Source organism: Halichoerus grypus, chromosome 11 (assembly GCF_964656455.1).
Source record: "Halichoerus grypus chromosome 11, mHalGry1.hap1.1, whole genome shotgun sequence".
In the NCBI taxonomy this organism is placed as follows: domain Eukaryota; kingdom Metazoa; phylum Chordata; class Mammalia; order Carnivora; family Phocidae; genus Halichoerus; species Halichoerus grypus.
In genome coordinates, this window is record NC_135722.1 from 14,415,366 (window position 1) to 14,427,409 (window position 12,044).

At 43.0% G+C, this 12,044-nt stretch overlaps 1 protein-coding gene across 7 annotated transcripts in view; it reads left to right on the forward strand.

The window, feature by feature from the left end:
* Positions 1 to 7,794: 7,794 nt before the first annotated feature.
* Positions 7,795 to 12,044, forward strand: part of CELF1 (CUGBP Elav-like family member 1) — a 79,003-nt gene continuing 74,753 nt past the window's right edge. For 4 of the 7 annotated variants that reach the window (XM_036105145.2, XM_036105143.2, XM_078058012.1 and 1 more), the window contains exon 1: positions 7,795 to 7,958. The gene's annotated coding sequence lies outside the window, so the exon portion shown is untranslated. The remainder of the gene's footprint in view (positions 7,959 to 12,044) is intronic. The other 3 variants (XM_078058013.1, XM_036105152.2, XM_036105149.2) reach the window with 1 other exon arrangement.

Sequence of the window (12,044 nt, forward strand, 5' to 3'; positions counted from 1 at the left end):
ATGGCTGTGTGCGCATGAGCTAAGAGTGCCTGTTGCTCACAACTCCATCGACTTTTTAAATTTAATTATTTAATTTATCTCCCATTTAACAGTCCAAAAATCCACACTGTTTTAATTTTAATATCTTTAATTATTTGTTAAGATTGAATATTTCTTGTTTATTAGCCATTTGTATTCTTTCTGTGAATCGTATATTCATTTCCTTGTCCATTTGTCTAATGGGTTGTTTGTTGTTATTCTTCCTGGCCATAGAAAACACACAAATTCCAAGGGCATGGTGTGATAAATTTCACATATTTATACATCCATGAGACCACCACTCAGACTAAGATATAACACATTCCAATATTCCAGAAAGTTCCCTCATACTCCCCTCAGTCAATTCCCTCTTCCTGGCACAGATTACCTCTATTCTGACATTTCTTATTATTTTTGCCTCTTCTCAAACTTCAATTAAATAGACTTGTACAATACATGCTCTTTCTGACTTGTTTTGCTTAATAGTATGTCTCTGAGATTCATCCATGTTGTTATGTGCAGTAGCAGTTTCTTCCTTGTCATTGCTATATAAATAGTCCATTATAAATATATTCTACAATTTATTTGTCTATCATTTCCAGTTTGGGTTATTATTTTTTGGGAGGTTATTAATAAAAGTGCTACAAACAATTCTTTTGGTAAAAAAATAAAAGTACTCATTTCTGCTGGAAATGGAATTACTACATCATAGGGTATAAGTCCATTTACTTGTTTGGGTTTAGTAGATACACTCAAACAGTCTTCCAAGGTGGTTGTACTAGTTTTTATTCCTACTAACAATATATGAGAGTTCAAAAAAAGAAAACTTCAGGGCACCTGACTTGCTCAGTTGGTGGAGCATGTGACTCTTAATCTCAGGGTCGTGAGTTCAAGCCTTGGGTGTGGAGCCTACTTGAAAGAAAGAAAAAAGAAAAGAAAGAGAAAGAAAGAAAGAGAAAGAGAAAGAATGAAGCTTCACTGCAAATCTCAGTAGGAAAAGATGGTCTTTCCAAATGGTGATGGATCAACTGGATATCCACACGAAAGACAAAAGAAAAGAAACTTGAACCTTATCTCACACCATACACAAAAACAGCAGGTGGATCTTAGATCTAAGTGTGAAAGATTAAAACATTAAAGGAGAAAATTTTCATGACCTGGGTAAACAAAGATCTCTCAAACAGAGCACAGAAATCAACAACCATAAAATAAGGACCAAAAAACAGGGTCTTGAAAAAAACAAAACAAAAAATAGGGCCTTATTAAAATTAAAATATTTGTTCATCAAAAGAAACCATTAAGATGGTAAAGCAAGCCACACTGAGAGAAGACATAAGCACTACACATATCCAAAAGGAACTTGTATTCAAATATATAAAGAACTGGGGCACCTGGGTGTCTCAGTTAGTTAAGTGATCTCAGCTCAGGTCTTGATTTCATGGGTCTTGATCTCAGGGTTGTGAGTTTGCCCTACATTGGGCTCCACACCAGGCATGAGCCTACTTAAAAAAAAAAAAAAGGTATATATATATATATATATATCCTACTAAACCAAAAGAGTCTAGAGAGAGAGAGAGAGGGAGAAAGAAAGTCTTGAGTAGATGATTCACAAAAGAGCATATCCAAATAGTCAATAAACATATATGTAAAGTCTCTCAAAATCATTAAGGAAGTAAAAATTTTAACCACAATAAAGGGTGCCTGGCTGGCTTAGTTAGTAGAATGTGTGACTCTTGATCTTGGGGTTGTAGGTTCAAGCCCCATGTTGGGTGTAGAGGTTACTTAAATAAAATAAAATAAAATAAACCACAGTAAAATATCACTATATCCTACCAGAATGACTAAAATTAAAAGGGCAATGCCAAGTGGTGGTGGGGATTCAGAGCACTGTTAATTTTTTTAAGATTTATTTATTTATTTTTAATTTTTTTAGAGAGGGAGGGGGAAAGAGGGAGAGGAAGAGAGGATTTTTTTTTTTTAAAGATATTATTTATTTATTTATTTATTTGACAGAGAGTGAGAGAGCACAAGTAGGCAGAGCCGCAGACAGAGAGGGAGAAGCAGGCTCCCTGTTGAGCAGGAAGCCCAACTCAATGTGGGGCTCGATCCCAGGACTCTGGGATCATGACCTGAGCCAAAGGCAGACGTTTAACTAACTGAGCCACCCAGGCACCCCGAGAGAGAATCTAAAGCAGGCTCAGTACCCAACTCAGAGCCCAAAGCAGGGCTTGATCTCACAACCCTGAGATCATGACCCGAGCCCAAATCATGAGTTGCTTACTTAACTGAGTCACCCAGGTGCCCCTTAAGATTTTATTTTCTAAAATAAGAGTGGCTCAGATGCTTAAGCACCTGCCTTTGGCTCAGGTCATGATCCCAGAGTCCTGGGATCGAGCCCTGCATCGGACTCCCTGTTTGGCGGGGAGCCTGCTTCTCCCTCTCCCTCTACTGTTCCCCCTGCTTATGCTCTCTCGCTCTCTCTGTCAAATAAATAAATAAAATCTTAAAATATATATATATATACATATTTTAAATCAATCTCTACCCCCACTGGGAGTCTTGAACTGACAAACCCAAGATCAAGAGTCACATGCTCTACTGATTGAGCCAGCCAGGTGCCCCCTCCTTAAAGATTTTTTTTTACTTATTTGACAGAGAGAGAGCAGAGTGGGAGAGAGAACACAAGGTGGGGTGCAGGGGAAGAGGGAGAAGCAGGGCGCCTGGGTGGCTCAGCTGGTTAAGTGACTGCCTTCGGCTCAGGTCATGATCCTGGAGTCCTGGGATCGAGTCCCGCATCGGGCTCCCTGCTCGGCAGGGAGTCTGCTTCTCCCTCTGACCTTCCCCCTTCTCATGTGCTCTCTCTCTCACTCTCTTAAATAAATGAATAAATAAAATCTTAAAAAAAAAAAAAAGAGGGAGAAGCAGATTCCCCACTGAGCAGGGAGCCCGATGTGGGGCTTGATCCCAGGACCCTGGGATCATGACCTGAGCTGAAGGCAGACACTTAACTGACTGAGCCACCCAAGTGCCCAGAGCACTGTTAATATTTTAATAAACATTCTTTCTGGGTTTTGTCACTCTCCACAAACACACTCTGTAACAAAGGTGGAATCATACTGTAACTATATTTTGCTACCTGCTTTATTCACTAAGCATGTGTCATGAACATTTTCTCCACAATTGTATTTTCCTCTATCATTGTTTGAACTTATATATAATATTCTAGGCTATGGATATACCATATTTTATCAGTCTCCTTATGCTATTTCAACAGTGTTTTGATCCATACACACCACTGGTACATCTCTGCACTTATCCATGATTATTTCCTTAAGAAAAATTCCTAGAGGAGCGCCTGGGTGGCTCAGTCGGTTAAGTGTTTGCCTTCAGCTCAGGTCATGATCCTGGGGTCCTGGGATCAAGCCCCACATTAGGCTGCTTGCTCAGCGGGGAGTCTACTTCTCCCTCTGCCACTCTCCCTGCTTGTGCTCTCTCTCTGTCAAATAAATAAAATCTTAAAAAAAAAAAAAAAGAAAGAAAAATTCCTAGAAAGGTATGTAAAATTTCAAATTTAGACAGACTATCTGAACTTTATTCTCACCAGCACTTGGAGAGGGCCTGTTTTTTTGCACCTTTGATAACATTAGCTATTTTTAAAAACTAATCTTTAATATTATTTTTGTTGTTATTGTTATTATTTATGTATTCATTATTTTTTAAATGTAAGCTACATGCCCAACATGGGGCTTGAACTCACGATCCCAAGATAAAGAATCACATGCTCTACTGACTGAGTCAGCCAGGCATCCCTTTTAAAAAATTATTTATTTATTTATTTTTACTTATTTACATACTTATTTGTTTTTTGTTTTGTTGTTTATTTATTTTTAAATAAATCTTAATCAATTTGGAAGGCAACAAATGAAATAGGGGCACCTGGCTGGCTCAGTTGGTAGCATCTGTGACTCTTGATCTCTGGGTTGTAAGTTTGAGCCCCATGATGGGTGTAGAGATCACTTAAAAATAAAATCTTTAAGGGGCACCTAAGTGGCTCAGTTGGTTAAGCGTCTGCCTTTGGCTCAGGTCATGATCCTGGGGTCCTGGGATCAAGTCCCACATTGGCTCCCCCTGCTCTGTAGGGAGCCTGCGGCTCCCCCTGCTTGTGCTCTCTCTGTCAAATAAATAAATAAAATCTTAAAAAAAAATAAAATCTTTAAGTGAAATAGGGAGCTTTCATACTTGTTTGCATCTCAGGCTTTTTGTATTTGGACTGTTTAGTATTTTGTCTGTGCCCTGAAGCCCTTTGAAGTTATAGGAGCCTATTTGTGCTTTTCATGTAATTGTCATGCCCGCTGGTCTCCACCCACCCACCACTTTGGGCTGGTGGGCTGTGGCCCTCCTTGGTAACTAGATGCGAGAGTAACACTAGTACCCTGCAACAAGTGTTACTTCCTCTCTGCCAATGGGAGCCATAAGTCAAGAGACAGATAAAAAAGGGAAAAGTTTCTGGTTGCCCTTCAAGAAATACCTACTGAGTCAGATACTATGAAAAAAAACCCAACAAAAACCTGGAGAGACAAGAGAATAAGAAAATGGGCGTGATCCCTACCTTCATCTAACTCATGGGTAGGTTCCAGGAAGCTTCTGAAGGCTAAGCAATTCATTCTCTTTTTTCATACCCAGCACCTAGATATGCTCATTCATGAATTCAACAATATTTATTGATGGGGGAGGGGAAGTGGATGAAGATGGTCAAAAGGTATAAACTTTCAGTTATAAATCAGTACTAAGGATCTAATATGCAACATGATGACTATAGTTAACACTGTGCTATGGTATATGGGAAAGTTATTAAAAAGAGTAGATCCTAAGTTCTCATCACGAGGAAGAAAACTTTTTTTTTTGTATCTATAGGAGATGATGGATGTTAACTAAACTTATGGTGGTAACCATTTCACAATATATGTAAGTCAAATTTAAAAACCAATATTTATTGAGCATCTATTATGGTTAGGCATTATTCTAGGCCCTGAGGATATAAAACAGACAAAGTCCCTATTCCTGTAGAATTTACCATCTGATTGGGGTGGGGTTTACAAATAAAATGAGTAAAATATGAAGTACAAAATATACTCTGTTAGATGGTGATTAGTGCTTTGGTTAAAAACAAGGCAGGAAAGGGGGATTAGAAGCATGGGTGTATGTGTGTGTAATTTTAATTATTTCTGTCTTTCTGTGTGTGTGTAATTTTATTTTATTTATTTATTTTAAAAGATCTTATTTATTTGAGAGAGAGAGAGCATAAGCAGAGGAGGGGCAGAGGAAGAAGCAGACTCCCTGCTGAGCAGGGAGCCTGACATGGGGCTGGATCCCAGGACCTGAAGGCAGATGCTTAACTGACTGAGCCACCCAGGCACCCCTGTGTATGTGTAATTTTATTTTTTTTAAAGATTTTATTTATTTGACAGCGAGAGAGACAGCAAGAGAGTGAGCACAAGCAGGGGAAGTGGGGGAGGGAGAAGCAGGCTTCCCACAGAGCAGGGAGCCTGATGCGGGGCTCGATCCCAGGACCCTGGGATCATGACCCGAGCCGAAGGCAGACGCCTAACGACTGAGCCACCCAGGCGCCCCGATGTATGTGTAATTTTAAATGAGGTGGTCAGAGAAGGCCCAACGAAAAGGTGACATTTACGTCAAGACTTGAAGGAGGTAAGGAATGAGCCAGGTGCATATCTGGATGATTCTGTGGCCCACAAAGACAGTCTGTTTACAAAGTTTGTACAATCTGTGGCAGCTGGGAGACAAATATAAAATTAATTGTGGTAATGTATATGACAACATTCTATAATTTGTAATGATCTATAAACATAGGATGTTTTCAGTAAATTACACATATAATTATTAACAAGAACAAGATCATATATCAGCATTATAAATGTATATAAAATCATAAACTATATGGTACAATTAGGGAATATGATAATGCATAATTTAGGGGCTAATTGTTCCTGTCTGTATGGTACCAGAAAAACTGTAGTTAGTTTTTTTTTCCCCCCAAAGAGGAAAGAGGTGTTTCCAACACATGGGGAAACCCTTGGAGCTTCTGCTTGGGAGTGCCTTTATTATTTATTTATTTATTTATAAGATTTTTATTTATTTATTTCAGAGAGAGAGAGCGCAAGCATGAGCAGGGGAAGGGCAGAAGGAGAAGCAGACACCCTGCTGAGCAGAGAGCCTGACACCAGGCTGGATCCCAGGATCCTGGGACCATGACCTCAGCCCAAGGCCAACGTTAAACCAGCTGAGCCACCCAGGCGCCCCTATTTTTTATTTTTTTGTGGTGAGGTAGGGTATAAGCTGTATTTGTGGATATAGGAATTATTTGCTCTGGGAAGCCAGGTGATGTTACAGAGAAATCATTTGCAAACCTATGAGCTAATTGCCTGTTGCTGGGGCCAAAAGGTCCCAGAACGAAGTTTTCTTTTTTTAATGTGTATTTCACTGTCACATAAGATGTAGGACCTGTATTAGCCTTTTTAAACAAACAAACAAACAACAAACAGTTGTGGTTTGAATTCCACCTAGATCTTGGGATTCCTGAGTCACTCTGAAGGAGGTCTTTCAGGACCTAACCTGCGTTGTTAAAAAATTTTTTGGGGGGGCGCCTGGGTGGCTCAGTCGGTTAAGCGTCTGCCTTCGGCTCAGGTCATGATCCCAGAGTCCTGGGATCGAGTTCCGCATCGGGCTCCCAGCTCTGTGGGGAGCCTGCTTCTCCCTCTCCTCCCCACTTGTGCTCTCTCTCTCTCACTATCTCTGTCTTTCTCTCTCAAATAAATAAAATCTAAAAAAACATTTTTTTTAAATAATAAAAAAAAGAATTTTTTTCTGGGAAAAGTAAGTTAGGGCTGGGCAATCAGTTTTGTTTTTTTTTTTAAGATTTTATTTATTTATTTTACACAGAGAGAGAGAGACAGCTAGAGAGGGAACACAAGCAGGGGGAGTGGGAGAGGGAGAAGCAGGCTCCTGAGGAGCAGGGAGCCCGATGCGAGGCTCAATCCCAGGACCCTGGGATCCTGACCTGAGCCAAAGGCCGACGCTTAACGACTGAACCACCCAGGCGCCCTATGGGCAATCACTCTCTTAATGAGAACCCTTTGAGCTTCCTGGCGCTGCAGGGATTTCTGCAAGGTTGTGCGTTCACACAGCGGATCATCCCGCTAGAAAGCACTCCCCTAACTCAGAAAGCTTGCAATATACACTCACGTTCCACATCTCAGCAAAGAATGAAGAAGGCCTGGATTCCGTTGCTTGTCTGTTGGGGCAGAAGGAGGGTGTGTCATGTGCCCAAACCTGGCCAAGCACCATTCCATTCACTCATTCATTCATTCATCAAATATTTTATTATGCGCATGATTCAGTGCCAAGCAGAGGTCCTCGCCCACCAAGTCATCCAGAACTCCTGTGGGTACGGTGCTCAGGGCCGAGAACTTCAGATTCTCAGGCCGGGTCTTCCCACCCTTTCCATCAGTAGAGCTCCGAGACAAAGAGATGCGCTCCTGTAGCTCCCCGGGCTGAGGGTTCCGCCCGCAGCCCCGGGGGCTTCGGCGCGGCTGCTTTTCCACTCCCCAGCCCGAGGGGGCGCTGCAGCGCCGCGCGCTCCGCTCGCCCCTGCGCCGCGTTCTGCTCCGCTCGGCGCTGCGGGCCGCACCGCGGTGGTACGTTCCCTCTCACCGCCCTCCCCCTCCTCCTCCTCGGCCCTCCCCGCCGGTGGTAGGTGCCGGAAGTGCCGCCATTTTGGGGTGTTCTGCTCTGGCGGCAGCGGCAGCGGCGGCGGGACGCGGAGGCTCCCCCGGGACTCGGCCTCAGCAGCGAGGCGGCGGCAGCGGCTGCGGAGGCGCAGGCAGCAGCTGAGGCAGCGGCGGGCTCAGGTGCAGCCGTTGGTGAGTGCGGCGGCCACGGGTTAACGGGCCGCGGGTGGGAGGGAAAGGAGGCAGGAGGGAGGCGCCGCGGGGCGGGTCCGGTCCTGGCGGCTGCGGGTCACAGGGCCCTTCGGGCGCGGCCGCTCCTGGCTCCCCCGCGCCCCGGGGGCAGGTCGGCGATCTCCTCCCGCGTGTCGGGGCCCTCCGCCTCCCGGGTCCCGCCGCCCTAGTCTGGCGCGTGCCCCCGCGCCCAGGGAGACCCGCCCTCCTCGTGGCCTTGCCCCTTCTCCCCGCGCCCTTTGCCTTCACCCTCTGGGCCCCGAGGGCTTCGTTCCCCGCCCAGGGGTAGCTCCTTTCTCTTTTTTCCGGCCGCCGTGCCAGACCCGGGCTGTCTGCCCGAGACACCCCTTCCTTCCTCCTGACGTCCCATGTGTTCTTGGTGCCGACCCCTGGAGGGGGGCCCAGGACCCCTGCCTTAGTGGGGGGTAGCGCTTCTCTTCCCGAGCCTCGAGAGCCCCCCGTTCCCCGCCCCAGATCCGCTAGGGCCTTGGCTCGCCCTCCCCCCACATCAGGTGCTCACCCAGTTGTGGCCTAGTAGCAGGGCTGGAATCTCGCACCCGAGAGCACGGAGAGCACATTGAAGAGCTTTTTTCTCTAGGGACCTGGCTTTGGATTTAAAGCCGGTGTGGTGTCTTGCTTGCGGTCTTTGGGGCAGGATGTTTTAATTCTTAGGACTATAGCACGGGCTCCAAGGAGCTTCTCGTCGGTTCAGGCTCATCCTCCTAGTTGACGGGAAGGTGGTGAGATTTTGGTCGGAGTCTGTTTCAGCAAAATGGAATCTTTTTCTCTCCAGCAGAGTTAATGCTGTACTTTTATTACCCTCGAGTAGGAAGGCTGTGTAACAGTTTTAAATAGCGGTAGTGCTTTATAATGTCTGCAGTGTAAGAGGTTACAGGTACTCAGCGAATCCTTTACAGGAACTTCATCTTTCAAAGGTCTTTTCGCTGTCTGATTCTTTGTAGATTGGAGAGGCTTAATTGCATTCTTTCACCCTTTTCTCAAGTGTGGCGTCTCTTAGAGGACTATGCAAGTTCAGTTTCTCCTTCACATTCTTGGGGAGAAACAAGGCGTCTCCACATAGAAGCACACAGGGTTTCTTTCTGTTTTAACATTAATGAGTCCACTCGGAAGATCATGAAGTTGCCATAGCATGCATAAACTATTGCCAGAGCCCCCCCCACTCCGCATGCCAGTTTTTATACTCTTAGTCTAGCTTTACTTACAGTGTGTGGTTTCTGATTATGAATTAGCCAAGATTGAAGCATTGCTGTTAGTAAAGCAAAGCTGGAGCTTTCAGCTGTTGCTTTAACCAGGAAGTTTGTGGTTCCCCCAGTGGTTTTTTTCCTCTTGTCTGTCCACCACCTGTTTCCATTAAGAATGGCTCTTAGCCCAGAGCATAGGTCTCAACTTTTCTCCAATCCTTCATTCTTGTGCATAGGGTTTTCTTATGCTAGGTGGTATCTACGCTTAAAATCCATTAGCATGTGGGGCTGTTAGACATAAAATATCTTTTCCAACTCTTGCTTTTCAGATGAGGAAACTGAGGCCCCCAGAGGTTAAGTGACTTACTTGCCCAGTTACAGAGCAAGTATTCTTAAAAGAGTCCCATCATAGATTTAAAAAACAAAACAAAACAAACAGTATTAGCAATAATGCCAATTGCCTTTTAAGATGTGATGGAATGGGAAGGGCCCTGGGAATGAAGTTAAAAGGCCTGGTGATTCTTGCTTTGTCAGTTGCTAGCTATACAACCTTGACCAAGTCAACTTCTTAACTGTTCTGAGCCTCAGTTTATTCTCATCTGCAAAATGGAGGACATAGTGTCTGTCTCCTAGGGTGCTAATTCAGCTTCAGTGCAGTATGTGTGAAAGTGCCTGTGGTGTAAGAGGCAGACAGTGAGATTTTGAGCCAGAGTGTTTATTTTTCTAAAGATTTCCACTTAATTTTCTTATTACAGAAGCTACAGATTCATTATAAAAAATACAGAAAAGAAATGAAGAAACTCACTCTTAGTCCCATCACTCATAAGTGATTGTTAGTCCTTGGTCTTTATCTTGTCCTTTTTTTATACTAGACAAATGTTTATTATTTTACCAAAATAATAAGTTTATCCTACTCACAGTTTTGTGATGTGTTTTTAAGATTTAATAGTATGTGATAGGCATGGTTTAACAAACACAGTTAATTTATTATTTTTTTAAACAAATATATTTTAAATGGTGCTGTGGATTTAATAGCTCCAGCACGTGTGAGGTGGGCCAGTGGATGTCCAGCACAGGTACAGAAAAGTTGCTCTTTTATTTATTTTTAAGATTTTACTTATTTATTTATTTTAGAGTGAGAACACCTTCATGTGTGGGCAGGGGCAGGAACAGAGGGAGAGGGACAAGCAGACTCCACTCTGAGCGTGGAGCCGGATGCTGGGCTCAGTCTCATCACCCCAAGAGCCGGATGCTTAACTGAGCCACCCAAGTGCCCCAGAAAAGTTGCTCTTTTAAACATATGCTGGGATCCAAGAAGAGAGGGAAAGGAAGGGCAGAGACCTAACATTTATCATATGTCTACCATGTAAAAAAAAAAAATATATATATATATATACACATATATATATATATATTTTTAATAAAGATTTGGGCTCTCCTGCTAAATGTTGGTGGTGAGTTCTGAATTCTGTCACCCTTCCCATGACTGCCACTGCAGTTTAAGTTTCCTGTGAGACTGGACCTAAGGAAGGAGAGGAGGTTAGAAGGTGATGGTATGCCTTGGAAAGGGGGAGAAGAGCTGTCACTTGGCGGCCCTGGTGAAGAAGTTGGAGGAAGTAGGAGCATAGTTACCTCTGCTCAGGGTACTTTGAAGAAATTGCTCTTTTTTTTTTTTTTTTTTCCAAATTGCTCTAAGCCATGGAATTAAGGATTTAGGTAAGCTATTTCCTCAGCTTTTTTTTTTTTTTTTTAGCAGCTTTATTGAGATACAATTCACATACCATACAATTCAGTGGGCTTTCTGTTACCTTATTAATTTTAAAAAATTGTGGTAAAGGCAGCTCTTTCTGCCCACAGGTCCTGTCCCTGTGCTTTAATAAAACCACCTTTTTTGCATCTCCCCAGAAATAAATAAAAAATTGTAGTAAATTATTTATAACAAAAGTTGGCCATTTAAATCAGTTTTTGTATTTGCATTTTTTAAAAAGATTTTATTTATTTAACAGAAGGCAAGAGAGCACAAGCAGGGTGAGCGGCAGAGGGAGAAGGAGAAGCTGGCACCCTGCTGAGCAGGGAGCCCGATGTGGGCCTCCATCCCAGGACTCTGGGATCATGACCTGAGCCACCCAGGCACTCCGATATATTTGCATTTTTTAATGTAAAAAACAACGTAAAGCTTACTATTTTAACTATTTTTGTGTAGTTCTGTGGCATTAAGTGCGATCCCATTGATGGGAAACATACCTTCAGAACTTTTTCGTCTTGGAAATCTGAAACTTTATAACCCATTAAACAGCAACTCCCCTCTTCCTACTGCCAGCCCCTGGTAACCACCAGTCTGTTTCCTGTTTTATGAATTTGACTGCTTTTGGATACCTCATATAAGTGGAGTTATATAGTATTGGCTTCTTGTAACTGGCTTATTTCACTTACCATAATATCTTTAAGGTTCATCCATGTTGTAGTATGTGACAGGATTTCCTTACTTTTAAAGGCCAGATAGTACTGGGGTACCTGGCTGGCTCATTCAGTGGAACATGCGACTCTTGATCTTGAGTTGGAGCCCCATGTTAGGTGTAGAGATTACTTAAAAAAAAAAAAGTCTGGTTAATACTCCATTTTATGTATATACCACATTTTGTTTATCCATTTATCTTTTGATAGACATGAGTATAGTTTCTACCTTTTGACCATTGTGATTAGTGCTGCAATGAGTGTGCAAATATCTCTTAGAGACCCTTCTTTCAATTCTTATAATAGCCAGAATTGGGACTACTGGATCGCATAGTAGTTCTATTTTCAATTTCTAGGAACCTTCATACTGTTTTTCATAGTGGTTGCACTG